Source organism: Tenrec ecaudatus, chromosome 1, assembly GCF_050624435.1.
Source record: "Tenrec ecaudatus isolate mTenEca1 chromosome 1, mTenEca1.hap1, whole genome shotgun sequence".
NCBI lineage: Eukaryota > Metazoa > Chordata > Mammalia > Afrosoricida > Tenrecidae > Tenrec > Tenrec ecaudatus.
In genome coordinates this window covers 92,253,308-92,270,913 of record NC_134530.1, presented here as the reverse complement: position 1 = coordinate 92,270,913, position 17,606 = coordinate 92,253,308, and the positions used below count along the sequence as shown (strand labels likewise).

General features: G+C 46.5%; 1 protein-coding gene across 4 annotated transcripts in view; it reads left to right on the top strand.

Annotated features, from left to right (window-relative positions):
• The window catches only part of JAK1 (Janus kinase 1), a 121,741-nt gene that overhangs the window by 32,604 nt on the left and 71,531 nt on the right, over positions 1 to 17,606 (top strand). For 3 of the 4 annotated variants that reach the window (XM_075557178.1, XM_075557169.1, XM_075557174.1), the window contains one exon: positions 13,562 to 13,651. The exons of the other annotated variant lie outside the window; for it this stretch is intronic. The gene's annotated coding sequence lies outside the window, so the exon portion shown is untranslated. The remainder of the gene's footprint in view (positions 1 to 13,561; positions 13,652 to 17,606) is intronic. 4 annotated transcript variants of the gene reach the window in all.

Below are 17,606 nucleotides of genomic sequence, written 5' to 3'. Positions count from 1 at the left end.
TTAGTTCAGGGATCGTTTGGTGGCCCTTAGGAGCGTTTTCCAGTCCAGTCTGTTGGGGCATCACGCCCTGGCCCTGAAGTCCACTTTCAGCATTCCCTGGGGACCTTGCCACTCCATTCCCTTGCTGTTCCGCTGCACTCCCCCAGTGATTTGCCTCGGTGTGGTGGGATCAGGTCAGGTGCAATTCCCACACTGTGTCTCCGGTGCTGTCCCCTGTATCGCCCTTAGTCACTGAGGGGCATCATGTCTCATAGTGGGGCCAGCCATGTTGTTCTCTCTGTGGACTGGCTGCTCTACTCAGGAACATCATCATCACGGCCTGGTGGGCCAGGCTGTGCTCCACTCTCTCCTCCTGCCCCTTCATCTGCTCCCGTGTGCTCTGATCAAATATGTCCATCTCCCAGAGCTGCAGAGTCAATGTCGTCCTTTGGAAAAAATTCTTTTCGGGGGAGGGGCAGGAATCCACTTAATTTATGGTGCTGGGTAGGTCACCTGTTTTGAGGACTGATTGTATTAGGCATTTGGCTTCCTGCTTTTCCTTGTATCATTGCAAGACAACTTCACAAGGGCCCAGGTGAATTGAAGTTCTCCCGTGAGGAGGGACGAGGACCGCACAAGTGTTTTGTTCTGTTGTATGGGAGCTTTCAGTGGGTTGGAGCTGACTCAGTGCCCCTAACACAGCACAGTAGAGGGAAGGAACCGTGGCAGCACAGCGAGTAAGCACTAACGATGGAGAGGTCGGCAGTTGGAATGCCCCGGTTAGTCTGCAGGACATAGATGAAGCAGGCAGAGACTCATAGCTTTTCCCCAGCAGGGTTCCAGTGGATCAAGATTGACCCTATGCCAGTGGGTTTAGTCTAGAGGGGCAGCTGTGGGAGCTCATTGAGGTGAGGTGGCTTGGCTAAGGTCACACACCTGTGAGAGTACTGGGACCCCAGTCTGAGCATGGAAGCATTGTATCAGTCTGCCTCTCTGAGGTGAACTCATAAGGATCGCGCCAACGAGAGAGCCAGATGATTCTGACTGTTGAAGAAAGCCTGCTGATGCAATGGAAAGAGCCAGGGTATTGAGGCCGCAAGCCAGTCCTTGGTTTGGAGTGTGTGCTGTCTTGGGTGAGTCATGGGCCCTCTCTGAAGAATAGGTATTTCACCAACACAGAGCGGACGTCTCCGTTTCCAGTCTCAGCTCAGATGGCACCTCTTACAAGAGGCTTTCCTTAGCCATGCGTCTCTGAGAGGTATTGTCATCATCCTTTAACCCAGCTCACCGAGGCAAGTCCGAATCATAGGGGTTCTGTCGTCCCAGGGTAGACCTCGAGAGGGTTTCCGAGATGGTCAGTCTCTGTGGAGCAGAAAACGCCGGCTCTGTTCTGTGGAACAGCGGGTACGTTTGAGCCACAGACCTGTGGTTCACTGCCCAGTGCCCCACCAGAGCTCTCTCCTGGGTACCCTTCCAATGCCCTCCTTCTGCACGTTGCGTTTAAAGTCTCCTCAGTTCCACTCAGCAACCAGAATGCTAATGAAAGCATCTATCTTTTGTTTCTTGTTCTGCACTCTGTCCACATAGAGGCTCAGTAACTAATTGTCCAGTGTACACATGAATGGCAACCTATCCTATCATAGTCATGGAACTGACTCAACCTTGGCTTTTAACAAGTGTATGAAATTTTGTTTGAAAACAGCCATTTCGATGCTAACGAGGGGAGTCGGAATGGAGAGCAAAAGCCCATCTGTAGACAGTTAGATGTCCCCTCAGGGTAGGGACAGGCCAGCCAGGGTGCCGTATAGCACCGACAAAACACACAGCGTTCTTCTAGTTCTGTGATGCTCCCCTGCCCCTCCCCCCCCCACGCCATCACGACCCCAGTTTTACCTTCCAGATCTGGTTTGACCAGAGCATGCACACTGGTCCTGATAAGAGCTCTCAACTCACAGAATCCAGGACAGATGAACCCCTCAGGACCAATAACGAGAGTCGCAGTACCATGAAGGTAGGGGGAAGGTGGGGCGAGAAAGGGGGAGCCGAGCACAATGATGGACATACAACCCGTGCCCCCACTTCCCTCTCAGGGAGGAACAACAGAAATGTGGGTGAAAGGAGACAGCAGATGGTATAAAATAATGAAAATAAAAATAATTCATAGATTATCAAGTGTTCACGAGTAGGGAGGGCGTGGAGGGAGGAGAAAGAAGAGGAGCTGAAACCAAGGCCTCAAGCAGAAAGAAAATGTTTTGGAAATACTTAAAAATTTTAAATAGTTTTATTGACATTCAATTCACATACCATGCATTTCCATAGTTCAGTCATATTGAAAAGAGATGTATAATTATCACTATAAGCAGTTCTAGAATATTTTCTTCTTTCTTATACTTATTGTTATTAGGTCCCCATTTTCCCTCCAACTTCCACTCCCAGATTCCCAATAAGGCATTAATCCAGTTACTGTCTTTATAGCTTTACCTATCCTAGATTTCATATACTGGAAAATATCACCACCACCACTACTACCACCAACAACAAATGAAAACGACAATAAAATAAAATAAGATAGGACTAGCAGCAATAACAAAAAACCAAAGCAAAATCCTCAATCTAGAAAAAAAGAAGGAAATACTAAAAACTAGAACAAATTTGAAATGAGTCAAAAGGGAGATCAAATGATCAGCTATTACATTTAAACTTGTTTGAGATTTGGTCTTCTTCAACGATGGATGCAGATGGAATGCAACCCTGAATTCGTCACCAGGAATCAAGTGTAAGGGCTCATCAAGTGTTAATTCCCTCACTTCAAGGGGGAATTACAGGGAAAGCCCCTTCAGTCTTCAGTTTTAGAGGACGTGGGGAGGAGAGTGGGCTGGGGTTGGAGGAGTCCTCAAGTACTTGGTTTTCTTAGTTGGTCATGAGTCTCCCTGCATACTGCTGTAACCTTGGGAACTAGGTGTCCCGAGGTGGTTATCATTAGGCTCCCACCTCCAGTGTAGTCTGGTAGGCGATAGCAAACTAAAATTGTAATCCCAGTGTGTAACAAGAGATTGGAGCGCATGGAGCAGAGAGTGACTGGGTTTGCCTGGGAAGTCAGGAGGCCTTCAGAGGGGAGGGGAGGCATTCACGCTGGATGAGCCAGAATTCTTGAGGTCCGATAGACCCCAAAACCAAACTCACTGCCAATGAATTGATTCGAATTCAGCGGCCCTATAGATGGAAGCCCTATAGTTTTCAGGAAACTTCCCAAGGGCAGAGCTTTGGGAGCAGTCAGGATTGAGGGACACTCCTGGGGCCTTCCCTGTCCCATGTTGTAACTGAAATGCCCAACCCACCCCTTGCTCTTGCTGTACGACTATATCTTTGTTACTCTGGGTTCATGGCGCCGCACCCACGATGGTCAGTGATGGCTGGTGTCGCGAGTGCAAAAAGGACCAGGGCCTCACTGTCTTGTCACCTCAGGCTTTGGCTGCCTCCCACGCCATGCTTTCTCTTCTGGACATTCTTAGAACCTTCGGGGGCAATTTGATCTCCTTTGCCTTTGTGTGTCATGCGCTGTGCCGCTGTTGAGCCTGATCCTCAGGAGCAGAACTGACACACATGTGAGCAATGTCCTCTGGAGTCCCACTTAGCACTCTTGTGCCCTGGCCGCAGTTGGTCACCCAGGGCGGGGCTGCTTTGGGTCCTTTCCCATCCTTCCCTAAGAGCTTCCCTCTGGAGTTTGGTCAGCGTTGCCTTTCCTCTTGTTGAGGACGCTTCATGGTGTTTGAGGTGCTTTCTGCCCGCTCCCGGTTCCAGAGGGGACTTGAGTTAGTCTGTTGTCTACATTACTGGAGGCTATACAAGTTTACATAGTAATTGCAACAGTTTAATGATAATGTTTTAAACTGTCATCAAGTTGGTCCCTGATTCGTGCCCTCCTGTGCACAGTGGAATGAAACGGTGCTGGGCCCTGCGCTTTCCCTACGACTGGTTGCAAATCAGACCATTATAATCCATAGGTTGTCTGTTGGCCGATTTTCAGAAGATCACCAGGCATTTCTTCCTCGATTATCTTAGTCTAGAATCTCCTTTGAAACCTGCTCAGCATCAGACCAGTATGTGAGCCACCGCTCATGACAGGGGTCAGGTGGTGACTGTGCATGGGGTGCACTGACCAGAGATAGAGGCTGGGGATCGAATCTCTAGGCCCCTCTGGAAGGTGAGAATTCTTCTAGTGACCCACCAGTGCACCCTGCACACTCCGGAGTGCCTGGGAATCCTAAAGGAACCATTGAATGTTTCAAAGTTAGCCAGTTCAGTGTGAGTCAAAGTAATTCTAAAGGCAACACAACGCTTCTTTGAGAGTAGAACTTTCTCTGGAGCAGCATGCTTGACCCGGCAAGTAGATGGTGTTTTGTGGTGCCAGAAAGATCCTAGTGCCCTTCTCTGCCCTCCATCCTGTTGTGTTGTCAGACACATGACCCCCGCTGGAAGTGACATCCAGCAGCACAGTGCTGTGGAGATTGGCGGTGATAGAAGGCAAGTCGCTTTCTGCTGAAGAGGGAGCCTCAGCAGGTTGCACACATCACACAGCAGGAAGGATGCAGGGCAGAGGCGAGTGGTTGCCCCAGTCATTGTGCAAGATTTTCAGAATACTGCTTCTAGGCAGTCTTGTGCAAGTCCCTCAGAAATTTCTTCATTTCCCCAGAAAATGTGTGTTAGAGGCCCACGTCACGCATGCAAAGATTACTCAGCCTGAAAAAGGCTTCATTCACTTTTCCTCCTGCTGAGCAGGGAATTAGTCAGATCTGATGCTGGGCTGGAGGCCATTGGTATAAATAGTAACTTTCTGAATCTGGGAATCAAGGGATGTCACAGTTCAAAGCCGTGGTGGTGGTGGGAGTGGTATGTGCATGTGTGACTTTGCTGTAGGACTTGGGCAGGTGCCTTAGCTTTTTTGCCAGCTGGGTTTCTCATGGCTGTGGAGTTGATTCCCATATAAAAAGACCCTTTGGGCAAGTGCCCCCGTCCCAGCACACACCCCCATCCTGGGTTTCCAAGACTATATAAGGCTTTATGGGAGGAGAGAGCCTCATCGTCCTCCCCTGGGGCAGCTGTGGTTTCAAACTACTGACCTTGCAGTTAGCAGCCCATCTCCTAACTCACTGTGCTACCAGAGTAAGTTGAGTGTTACTGTGGTATACCTGTTTTATGGAATTATTGAGGGTGAAATGAGTTAATTTTGATAGAATGCTTGGCGTGATGCATGGTACATAAAACTAACACTGGCATTTAGTGTTTTGTCCTCACCATTAGGGTAATTTCCCATTTCAGATTTCTGCGAGGTTCTGCACTCATTGCAAAGCTGAACTCTTCCTCTGGCTTTAGGCTCCCTGGACAGTGGCTTCAGAATCCTGACTGATAAGGGGGATCTTGGGCTTTCAGTGATTTCCTTAATTCCTCTCTCTTGCCCTTTGGGCGGTCCACTGGGGAGGGCAGTTCAGAGTCAGAAATCAGTGGGCAACAGAAGTGCCATCCAGAGCTAGTTAGTTACTGCCTGGCACATAGTTGGGCCCTCAGTATTATTGGTAAAGGGATCAGTGATTATTTGATTTTGTCAATTTAGAAACGTGCTATAGTGTGAGTATAGCTGAGCAAACTTAGAGCGGATTGCTAGTAGGAGGGACTGTTCGAGTTACCATGTGCTGCTAGAACAAGCATCTTTGAGTGGATGGCTTTAAAACCAAATGTATTCTTTTTCAGTGTCAGGGAGGCTGGAAGTCAGAATTCAGGGCACCAACTTTGGGGGAAGATGTTTTCTCCTGGTTGGCTCTGGAGGAAGGTCTTTATCTTTTTTCTGGTTTCAATCTTCCTGTGAGTATAGGAGGTTCTTAGCACAGGACCCCTTCTTTGTTGTTGGGAGTCCTCCCGGGCCTTTTCCTTTGCTTGTTTCTCTCGCTTTGTTATCTCTTGCTCGGTGAAAGGTGGTGTAGGCCATCCCCCAGGGAAGCTCTCTTTACATGGGATCAGGGCTGTGACCTGAGAGAGAGGTGGTGATACGTGCTGTCATGTCACTTCCAACTCACAGGGACTGTGCGCACCACCGAATGAAACACTACCCGGTTCTATGCCTTACTCACAATTTTCCTATGCGTGAGCCTATCATTGCAGTCACTGTGTCAATCCATCTGGTTGAGGGCCTTCCTCTTTCTCAGGGTCCTATAGTAGATGCTTAATTACTGCTTGTTGGATACAAGACTGAGTAAGTTGTTTGCACCTAATGCAGGTCTGTCTACATTTCCCTGCCTGGGTCTGGTACAAAGGTGATGTGTGTGGGTGGGGGTGGGGGGAAGGATACACACTGAGAGGATTCACCTTTGAGTGAATTGTGAACATGATTCCCTGGAATGCCATCCTGCTGTGTTTAAAATGAGCCTTCTGAGAAGCAGGAGGAGAGAGCTCATTACCAGCAAGAGCCAGCAGTGAACCTCCTGGATCCAGAAGACAGCTGTGACACCAGTGGAGTAGCAGCTGCAGAATCAGTAGTCAGAACATGAAGCACGGTGGTGGATTTCTAGCTCACAGAGCAAGTAAAACCAATGCTTTGGTGCTTTGGGGTGGAGCCTGGTTCCTGGCGTGAGGCACAGTGGGGCATTTAATGGGGGAAGCTGGGCTTGCTGACCCACTGAAGTGAAACTGAATGCCTTTGGACTGATGCTTACTAGAGTGGCGTGTCTCTGGGCACTTACTTTAGGGAGCTGGGCTTGCTGACCCACAAAACTTGAGCTGAATGCCTTCGGGTTGAGGCTTAGAGCGGAGTGGTATGCTCCTTTGGTAACAGACCCGTTAGCAGACCTGAAACAACTTAGTCACCAGTCCTAATGAACAACTATATCCTGAGCATTTCTCACTGGTATTGCAACCTGTTAACTTCCTTAATAAACCCTTCAATCGTGAATATTGTCTGTGAGTTTTGTGTAGCTATTGCAATGGATATTAGAACTTAGGTGAAATAGGGAATACTAATTAAGATAACTCACTTGATTTTGACCAATTTTTTAAAAATTATGAGCCTTGGTTTTATTATTTAAAGGACAATATTATCTAACTCCTAGGGTTAGCCTGCATATTGTAAGTGCTCCAAAGTATAACTACTACTGTCATCACTAACAATAACTATGGTGTTTTGTTGCTTGGATGAAGGGAGCCTGGTGGTGGTGTGGATTTCATGTTGGGCTGCTAATCACAAGGTCAGCTGTTTGAACTCACCAGCCACTTCTAGGGAGAAAGTTGAAGCTTTCTGCTTTCATGAAGATTTTTTAGCCTTGAAAAGCCCCCACTGGGGCTTTTGTACTCTGTCCTAGGGTCGCCGTGAGTTAGAAGTAACTTGATGGCAGTGAGTTTTTGGTTGCTTCGATATCTGTGTAGTCAGCACCCATGTTTTGCTTTGCTCTGTTTTACATTTATGTTGATTTGAATTTGTTTGCTATTATGAACAACACTGCATTTAGCCTTGTTGCTATACCTTTGTGTATGTACTTTGTTATCTTAAAATAAGTTTCTGGGCATCAGAGGTGGTTCTGTGTTTTAGGCCATTTTGTTCTGCTGCCAGATTCCCACTAGAGAGTCTGGAACAATATCCCACTCCCCACCGTGTAGAGAACAAACTGACAGGCAGAGATGGTGGCGTAGTTGTAGCCCCACACATACGAGATGCTTTCTTCACTCTAAAGCTGAAAGTGACAGTTCTGCTCAATGCTGACCGGAGCAGTTCCTAGGCCGTGTCCTCCAGACCCTGTGACTGCCGAGCCAGTCTTCTGCCAATATGTGGGTGTGATGGAGTGTGGCAGGAGGGAAGGCGGAACAGTACAAGGCTGGAACTCAAGTTGCACACTTGTCTCAAGAGCACAGAATGTAACCACTGACAGGTAGTGTTAGTTGCTGTCAAGGAGAGTTCCACTCATGGCGACCCCATGCGTGCAGTGTTCTTCAGAAGCAGATCGTCGACCCTGTTGACCAAGGTGCCTCTGGGTGGATTCGGACTCAGTTCCTTGTTGACCACTAACTGTACGTCACGGAAAAAGGGTCTTTTAGCCTAGGCTCTCTCCCTGTGGACAGGTGGTCTGCTTGCATGAGTGGGGTAAGCAGGCAAAGTGTTAATTAGAAGTTGCTTTCTCTTATGTAAGCTAGAATTGGTCCTGGACTCCCCTAATCGTTTAAAAGCTGGCCATTTGAGCCCACCAAGCAGCACCACTGAAGAAAGAAGTGGCATTCTGCTACTCCAAAGAAAACCATTCGGAGCAACGCCACTCTAACCCACGGAGTCCACGTGAGATGGAATCCACGTGAGGGTAATAGGCTTAGCATGACTATTCGCGTTTGAAAAAGACTTCGTGGCAATCTAGTCTCGCACAGTGTGTTCAAATGCTTGGGAAGCCAAGGGACCCAGATTCAAAGAATATCCCACATGGAGCTTCAGGGCATTAAAGAGATTCTTTTACATTTCTTTCTTTTTTTAATCCTTTTTTGGGGGGCTCATTCAATTCTTATCACAATGTACACATGCATCAATTGTATAAAGCACATTTGTACATTCGTTACCCCCATTCTCACAACATTTGCTCTCCACGTCATTTATATTTCTTTGAAAAGTTTAAAAAGCTGCTTAATATCTTGTTAGGGTAGTTAAGAAAACAAGGAAGCTGTTTTCATGAGCAACACATTTTGAATTGAGTCCTGAGTGGCACACCTAGTTGCCTGCCAATTGGGTTACCTGACTTTTGAAATTTGGTTGCAGTGTGAGGGGGAAATATTGATATACATGCAGATAAGAATCATTCCTTAACCTTGCAGTTTCAGGACACACTTCAATTGATGTAGGATCTTGAAAGAAGACCATGGAGGGAGCTTTTGTCTCCTGGCCGAGCCCACCCTCTTCAACAGTTGCTTGCGGTCTCTATCACAAAGTGCATGGCAGATGAGAATGTATGCGCTATGATGAACCTGTTGTGCATTTATTTGTTATTGTTTAACAAACGATTCCCTTGTGGTAAGAACCCAGCAGATATGCCTCAGATCTGCCCGGGACTTAATTGCTTGCTTGGAGAATAAGCCTCTGATGAACTCCTTCTATCCACAGTTGAGGGGTGGGAGAAAAGTGGTTACTAAACAGAGTACATTGGAGAGATGAGTTAGAAGATCAAAGGCATACATCTGACTTGTACAGTTATCACTTTGTCACTTGATACCCCCTCTGATGGATGCTGGACCTGATCTGATTTTCAACATTTTCTGTATCTTTGTTTATATTAGGGTGTATCTTAGCGGTGTTAGGTCATTGGAGCTTAGCCCCATGAAGTTGTGTTCGATGTTTTCCTGTGTTTGGGTTTATGAAACCCAGTGTTGATGAACCTATAGGGACAGCAAGTAGAATAAGGACTTTCGGGGGTGGGGGAGGGTAAGGGGGTGGTGGGGGAGGTGGGGTAAAAGGGAGACGATGTCAAGGAGTCCAGGAAGCCAAAGTATGTATGCAAACTGATTGTGGTAGCAATTGTACAATACTACTCAACTTGATTGAACTGTGGAATAATATGTATGTGTTAACTCCCAATTAATAATACATTTTTAAATAGGATTTTAAAACTTTTTTTTAATTGCAGAATTTTATAGCATTCAGAACCTATTGCTTCCTTGGCACGCAGCTTGAAAATCCCCTGAGTGCTCTGCTCCATGTGATGACCTCACACATTTCACAGACGGTGCAATGCGGGTGTCGGGCAGTGTCTGGGGTAGCTGTAAAGGAAGGCTTGAGGCTCTTAGGACTGTTTCACTATTGGACAATTAGAATTTCCTCAGGGGACAGGAGCACGGGGGATTTAGTGGCAGCTCCTTCCTGTCCCCTGCTTTGTGTGTGCCATTAGGCAGCTTTTGTTCCTGAGTGCCCACTGGACCCTGTAACAGCTGCCTGCAAGTAAAGGGAAGCTTGAAACCCCTGCTTGAGCCCCCCTTTCCTGACGAAACCCCTGTTCTGAACTTCCCTTCCTTTTTCACAGCCTTTGATTGGCATGGAAACTTCACTTTTTAGGCCCCAACTTTCAGGCTTCTCTTCTTTCCATAAGTAGTAGCTAATCTGAATGGAAAGGGCGGAGTGAACTGGTGGGTGCCTCCCTGTCTTAGTATTTTAGTATTACTGGTACGGTAGAGTGCCTACACCCCAAGAGGCTGTGTAGGGACATTGAGAGGTTAGAAGGGTGTGTGTGTGTGTTCTTAATAACCAGAATATTTATGCCCTTAAGTATCCACGATACATGGAGCCAATGTTAGGAAATAAGACGGATTCTTCTCAGGATACTACTGACCTACTGGTTGCCTTTGTGAGAATTAGGAAACTGCCTGTTTAGGTGGGGTTGCCCTATGATAGGGAGCATGGAGATGTAGGCAGGCTAAATTACAGCCATCCTATCATATCGCTGGGCGCACTTGTACAGACCACAATCTGCCCCACCAGACATTGGCCCTTACTGACCCTGCCAGCGGACTCCAGCTGCATATGGTGACATGTTATTGCCTTGTGTTCTGTGGAGAACAGACTGATTTGCATGTTGTGGGTGCTAGGTAGATATTTAGATTGGCTGATAATTTCGCAATGACCAAATAGAAAAATGATACGTTGCAGGGTGAAAATTCTCCTCATAGCAGGAGTGGCATGTGTTACTTTAAGAATTGCATAATTCATTCGTTATATTAACTCAGGATATACTTCTTGAACGCCTGTTAGATACAAGGAGGCAGGGGACCAGACTAAAAAGAGCCTCATCTTTGGAGTCAAACCCAAGTTTATTATTATGACACTTTGCAATTCATTGATCTCCCTGTGAAGCAGAAACCTCTCAGATTGTCATTTTTCATTTATTTACCAATTTGTCCAACAAAGAATTATTCAGCCCTGAATATGCGAAGTCCATGGGTAGATGGAGACACAGTGAAGAAGACGAGAGACATGGTCCTCTTGGGCCTTATCTCTCCTGAAGGACACGGGCACAAACCACAAGCGCAGATCACTCAGTGAGTAGCAGGATTCTGCATCATGATAAGGGCTCTGAGTAAAATGCACAAGGACATGGTAAAGAGTAAAGGGAACAGAGCCAAGGGGGACCTGCAGGGGCCACTGGAGACTGGTCCTGGCTCCACAAGGACTGTACTTACTAGGCTTCTCAGAGGAGGTTTCTTTGAGCAAAGAACATAATTAGACCCAAAAGATGCCAAGGAGCTGAATGCAGAGAGAAGTCCAGGCAGAGGTGTCAGCTTTAGCAGATTGGCAAGTAATGTGGTTATTTGAAGACTGAAGCATATGGGTTTGAAATATCCTGGGGGACAAGGTTGGAGACAGTAATGATGATGACAGTAGCATCGGCATCAAGCAGCATTTAGCTAGCTTGTACAGTGGGCCAGGCATCCCTGGCCATCACAAATGGTGAACCTAGAGTCTGGTGGCTTTGAACTTACCCAGCAGAACTTAGGAAGAAGGGCCACAAAGAAAACTCTTTGGAACCGTTCTTTTTCTATAACACTTAGGCCACTGTGTTAGTCTGGGTAGACTAGAGAAACAAAATCATAGAGACACTCATATGTGTATAAGAAAGAGCTTTCTATCAAAGAGTAATAAGAAAACATCCCCACCCAGTCCAGATCAAGCCCATACGTTCCATAGTACCCCATGTGGTATTTACATAATCTGGTGTCATTTTGGGACTTGAGAGATTTAAGAGTGAAAGGGTCAAGTCTAGTCTGTCAATCGTGTCATAGGCAATGAGGCCTTTAGTGTGGCCATGGCCTTGTCCTGAGAATTCGGGAGCTCTGGTATTTCCTCCTAGGAGGCGGAAGAAATCTAGTCTCTCTGCTCACTCCCTTGGAGACGCTCTACTGAGAAAGACACATGGCACTACGCTGTTAGGCCCCTGTGCCCTGGGAATTGGGGAAGCCACGTGGGGACCCTTGCCAGCGCTGAGATTCTTTACAGTGCCACTGGCTCCAAAGACTTTCTACCCAGTGGCCTGTGATCGTCCTGCATTTGTAGTCATTGCTTGTGTTTGAAGAGGATTTTATAGACTCGTATCAGACATATGGACTAATACTGGACTTAAGGCTTTGGACTGGTCTGGGTTGGGATGCTTTTTTACTGTCTAATTACCCTTTATATAAAACTCTCATGCACATATAAATTTCTATGGATTTTATTTTTTCTAATCCACCCAGACATTGTATATGTCTATACTAGTCCATAAATTCCTCTTTAGACTCACACAGCCATGCAATGATGTTGAATGCAGGAAGATCACAGGCCAGTGGGTGGAAAGTCTTGTGGATCCAGTGGTGGTGGAAGCTTCTCTGTGCTGGCGTGGGTCTCCATGCGACTCCTTCAGTTCCAGGGCTCTGGCTGCATCAGCATAGCTCCATGTGGCTTGTCAACAGGAATGTCTTGCAGAGGGTGAGCCTGTATCTGGCCTCCAGTGAGCTATTTATCCCTGTTTGCACCTTCCAAATTAGGTCAGCAGGCTGCAACATGATTGACAGGCTGACCTCCACCCCTTCACAAGTTGACAGGAGATTATGTAACTGCCACAGCCACCATGATTTAGAATCGACTCAGTGACAGCTGGAAAAAATTGTGCCAAGAACTATGCTGGGTGCCTTCACACATATTAGCTCTTTTAATGCTGATAACAATCTCATGAGCTGTGTATTATTACAGTTTTGCAGATGATGAATATTGAGGCGCAGAAACACTAAGTCGCCTCACCCTAGATTGCATTGCGGGTAAATGGCAGAGCTCTGAGTCAAACAAGGCAATCTGGCTCCTGCTGTTGCCCATTGTGCCACAGCACCGGGAGGGTGAGATGGTGCTGGGCCTCAGTTTCTTTGTCAGTGGATTGCAGCTCATTGTGTGGGTTAAGCGAGAGAATGTGGAGTTGCTGACATGTTAGTCTAAGGTCCTCCTTTACCTACTAGCTAGCTGGAGGCAGGAATCCTGACTGTGACACCACTTTTGACCTTGTGCCTTGTGTTTGGCCTACTGGGTTCACCGAACTCAAAGCAGCCCCAAACATGCCGAGTTGAACTGCTCCATGGGTTTTCAAGGCTCCAACAGATGGACAGGTTTGTTCTCTGAGATGCCTCTGACCCGATTCAAACTGCCTCTGTGTACTAAATCCCCACATGATGGTAGATAGGACTTACTATTTGATTGCACAGCTCAGAAGGTTCTAAAGACCTGTCAGTGGTCCCTGAATACCCATCAGTAGTCTGAGCCTACTAATAGCCTTTCCCTATCTTTTTGAAGGTAGGAAGCCTAACAGCTGGCAGGACTCCTTGGAGCCACGTTGAGATGGATTTAAAGCCATTTCCCGGCTCAGTGGGACCTCATGCTATAATGTGTACTTACAGTCCTGGTCTTGGGTCGTCCTTATGGGATCAGAGTCAAGCATACTTATAAAGTGTGTCTGTTTGTGAGTGAAATGTCAGCAATTCTATATTTCATTCCAGTAGAAGCCTTCTTGTATTGACTGAAAATATTGACTCTGCTTTTTTGCTACCTCAGAGTGAACAGAGGAGAAATTTCAGAAGAACTGCCACCCAATTCCTCAGACACTTACCGAGCATCTGCCTTGGAGCCAAGCATAGTTCTAAGGTCAGTGCATTAAACACAAAGTAAGACTCCGTTCCAGCTCACAGCTGCACACAGCTGGTGCAGTACTGCTTTATGGTAGGGCTTTGTGGGTTGTCCCTTCAGGGGTGGGGTGGGTACTTTGGACATGTAGCAGGCTTGGTTAGACATACTGTCTTGTAATGTGTGGGCCAGTCCTGCTCAAGGAAGAGTTTTTCCAGTAGACTACATCTATTTCAAAGGTTCTTCTGTATATTCCTGTATATGATTTTGAGCCTCATTCTGTTTTCATTGTTTTGATGTACTCTGAATTTTCCAAGAATGCAATTGATATAAGTTGATATACTTGTGCCATTATACTTTATTTTGTCAGGAACCTTATTAAGAGCTGTTTACCATTTTTGGAAATGATGTTACTGAGTTTGAAGTGGCTTAAGTTTGTGTTGCCAAGAACCATGTGCCAGGGCCTGGCTCGTCCGCGTATCAGTACAAGTGCTGGGCATTCGGTGTGCTTGTGCCAGAGCCGCTAGATTGTTAAGCACAGATTCTTAGACGGTCTTTGTGGGACTAGAAAGCCTCACCTTTCTCCTGTGGAGCGGCTGGTGGCTTGGCACTGCTGATCCGGCCGTTGGCAGCCCAACACATGTGCTCTCCTGGACTACCAGGGCTCCTTAAAAATGTCTCTGCTCGCTCCGTCATTTTTAGTTGGGACACAATAGCGACTATTTTGAAACGGCAAAGATGCAGCCTATTATTGAAAATTTTTCATTTTAGGATCCTAAACAGAGGGAGCGTGTCAAAAATATATGCGTGAAAGGGATCTGACCTGGATAAGCGTCAGAGGAGGCAGTCGGGAGTGCATAAATGACATTTTGTTTGCAGATATGCTCTGTATGGCCCTGACTCTCGGCATTGTTGTATAGCTGACGGTTTTCAAGGACCTGACCGTGGGCGTGTTTGAGTGAATGTGAAGTGCTTATGGGGTTTGGTCCCCAGCATCCTGGGCCTGAGAGCCTTAGCTAGAGGGGCTCCGGGCTGCGTCACGTTCACCACAGCCAGCCTGTGGGAGTGCCTCTTTGTGATCTGAACCCAGGTGGTTTGAGAGTGTTTGTATGCCCATTTAATAAATTAAAATTATCTGTCACCAGTGAAGAGTGACTTGGGTACTTTCAATTCTAATTAAATGGCACTGCAGAATCACTTGTGTCGGTATAGTTCATGTACAACAGGACTAATTAAAGGAGCTGTGAAACCGGAAGTTATAGAAACAGAATTTGGGCAAAGCTATGCTGTGAAAGCCTTTGCTGGAGCTGGAAGCAGATCGGTGTTAGAATCAGCACACAGTGGTTAGACAAAATCAAAGAAATGTTTCACAAAAGTGCACTGGCCTCAAGTCAAATCATTGTAAGCTGGAGTTGGTAGAGATTAGTGTGGGGGTGGGAGGAAGGAGTTTGGGTCGAGCTGAACCTTTCGTAATGGTTAGTTTTCTTTTTTCTTTTCCTCCCCACCTTGAATTTGCCTGCTGTTGTTATTCCCCACACACTCAGACCAGCTTATCGTCCAAATCTCCATTTCCTTTCGTAGTAGCTGTCCTGGGGTGCCATGGAGTTGATTCCAATTCACGCTGCCCTTGTGTGTGCAGAGGAGGGGAGCTCCACAGTGTTCCCCAGGCTGTGAGCTTCAGAAGCGGATCCCAGGCTTGTCTTCTGAAGCACCCCTTGTGGCGAGCCATCAAGCTCTTAACCGTTTGTGCCACGTAACGATTCCATGGCAGTTCATGCTATCTCTTGTGTAGTCCCTCTGTGGGGTGTTTTGCTGTAGTTAAAACCGAATCTTGAGGCTCGCAGACCTCAACATGAAGGGCTGTACCACTTGCATGTGACAGGACTGAGATTTAAACTTGGCAGTGAAGATACCCAACCCCCTAAACCATCCTTCAAGCCTTCCCTCTGTAAGTGTGGATCCTGATTAGCCGTCTCCCCATCCCCTTTTATCTAGCTCAACGGTTCTTAACCTGTGGATCGGAACCCTTTTGGGTGTTGAGCAACCATTTTACGGGAGTCATCTGATTCATAACAGTAGCAAAATTACAGTTAAGAAGTAGCAACAAAAATGATTTTATGGTTGGGGGTGGTCACCACAACATGAGGAACTGTATTAAAGGGTTGCAGCATTAGGAAGGTTGAGAACCACTGATCTAGATTATAAAACAGATTTTGTTTGGCTCAGGAGTTGGAGCTTGGTTTTAAATTTTCGCCTGTGGCCTATAATTGTATTTAAATAAGGTATGCTTAGAATGCTTCAATCCTGTTAGTAATTTAGTAACTGAAACATTTCAGATGCTTGGTTAACCAAAAACCTAAATCATGCCAAATGTTTGAAGTGGTAAAGGGTAAGGGAGATTGTCCTATTGTTACTAACCCACTGGTGTTGAGTTGATTCCAACTCCTAGGACCCTGCAGGACAGCATAGAACTGCCCCAAAGGGTTCCTGTGGCAGAAAGTTTTTATCAAACTGCCCTGCCACATCGTTCTCCTTGGAGCAGCTAGTGGGTTTGAACCGCCAACTTCTCTCTTAGCAGCCTACACTTAACCACTGCATCCTGTGTGCCACTAGTCAGCTTTTAAAAAAAGTGTTTGGAAAGGGGGAACCGATCACAATGATTGACATATAACCATACACCCCTCTACAGGGGGAAGAACAACAGAAAACATGGGGGAAGGGAGATATGAAAATAATAACTATGTACAATCTGTTGGGGTTATGAGGGTGGAGGGGAGGGGGAAGAGCTGATACCAAGGGCTCAATACTGTGGGACAAGAGGGAAGTCAAAGGAAATCGAGAAAAGAGCTAGGAGGCAAAGGGACTTTATAGAGGTCTAAATAAAGGCCTGTACATATGCAAATATATTTATAAGGATGGGGAAATAGATCTATGTTTATGTATTTATAGGTTTAGTATTAAGGTAGCAGAAGGACATTGGGCCTCCACTCAAGTACTCTCTCAATGCAAGAATACTTTCTTCTATTAAATTGGGCATTCTATGATGCTCACCTTCCCGAAACAACCTCTGAAGACAAAGCGGGTGAATAAGCAAATGTGGTGAAGAAAGCTGATGGTGCCCAGCTATCAAAAGATATAGCGTCTGGGGTCTTAAAGACTTGAAGGTAAACAAGCGGCCATCTAGCTCAGAAGCAACAAAGCCCACATGGAAGAAGCACACCAGCCTGTGTGATCACAAAGTGTCGAAGGGATCAGGTATCAGGCATCATCAGAACAAAAAATTATAGTGAATGAGAGGGGGAGTGTGGAGTGGAGACCCAAAGCCCATTTGTAGGCCACTGGACATCCCCTGACAGAAGGGTCTCGGGGAGGAGACGAGCCAGTCAGGGTGCAGTGTAGCAACGATGAAACATACAACTTTCCTGTAGTTCCTAAATGCTTCCTCCTCTCCCACTATCATGATCCCAATTCGACCTTATAAATATGGCTAGGACCACAGGATGCACACTGGTGCAGATAGGAACTGGACATGCAGGGAATCCAGGGTGGATGATCCTTTCAGGACCCCTGGTGTGAGTGGCGATACTGTGAGGGTGGAGGGAGAGTGGGGTAGGAAGGGGGAACAGATTACAAGGATCTATATGTGACCTCTTCCCTGGGGGACTGACAACAGAGAAGTGGGTGAAGGGATACAGGGCAAGATGAAATAATAATTTATAAATTATCAAGGGTTCATGAGTGAGGGGGCAGCAGGGAGGGAGGGGAAAAATGAGGAGCTGATACCAGGGGCTTAGGTAGGGAGAGCAAATGTTTTGAGAATGATGAGGGTAGCAAATGTACAAATGTGCTTTACATAATAGATGGATGGATGGATTGTGGTAAGAGCTATATGAACCCCTAATAAAACGATTTTAAAAAATGTCTAGAAAAGAGTGAAGGCAACGTATGTACAAACATGCCTTATACAATTGATGTA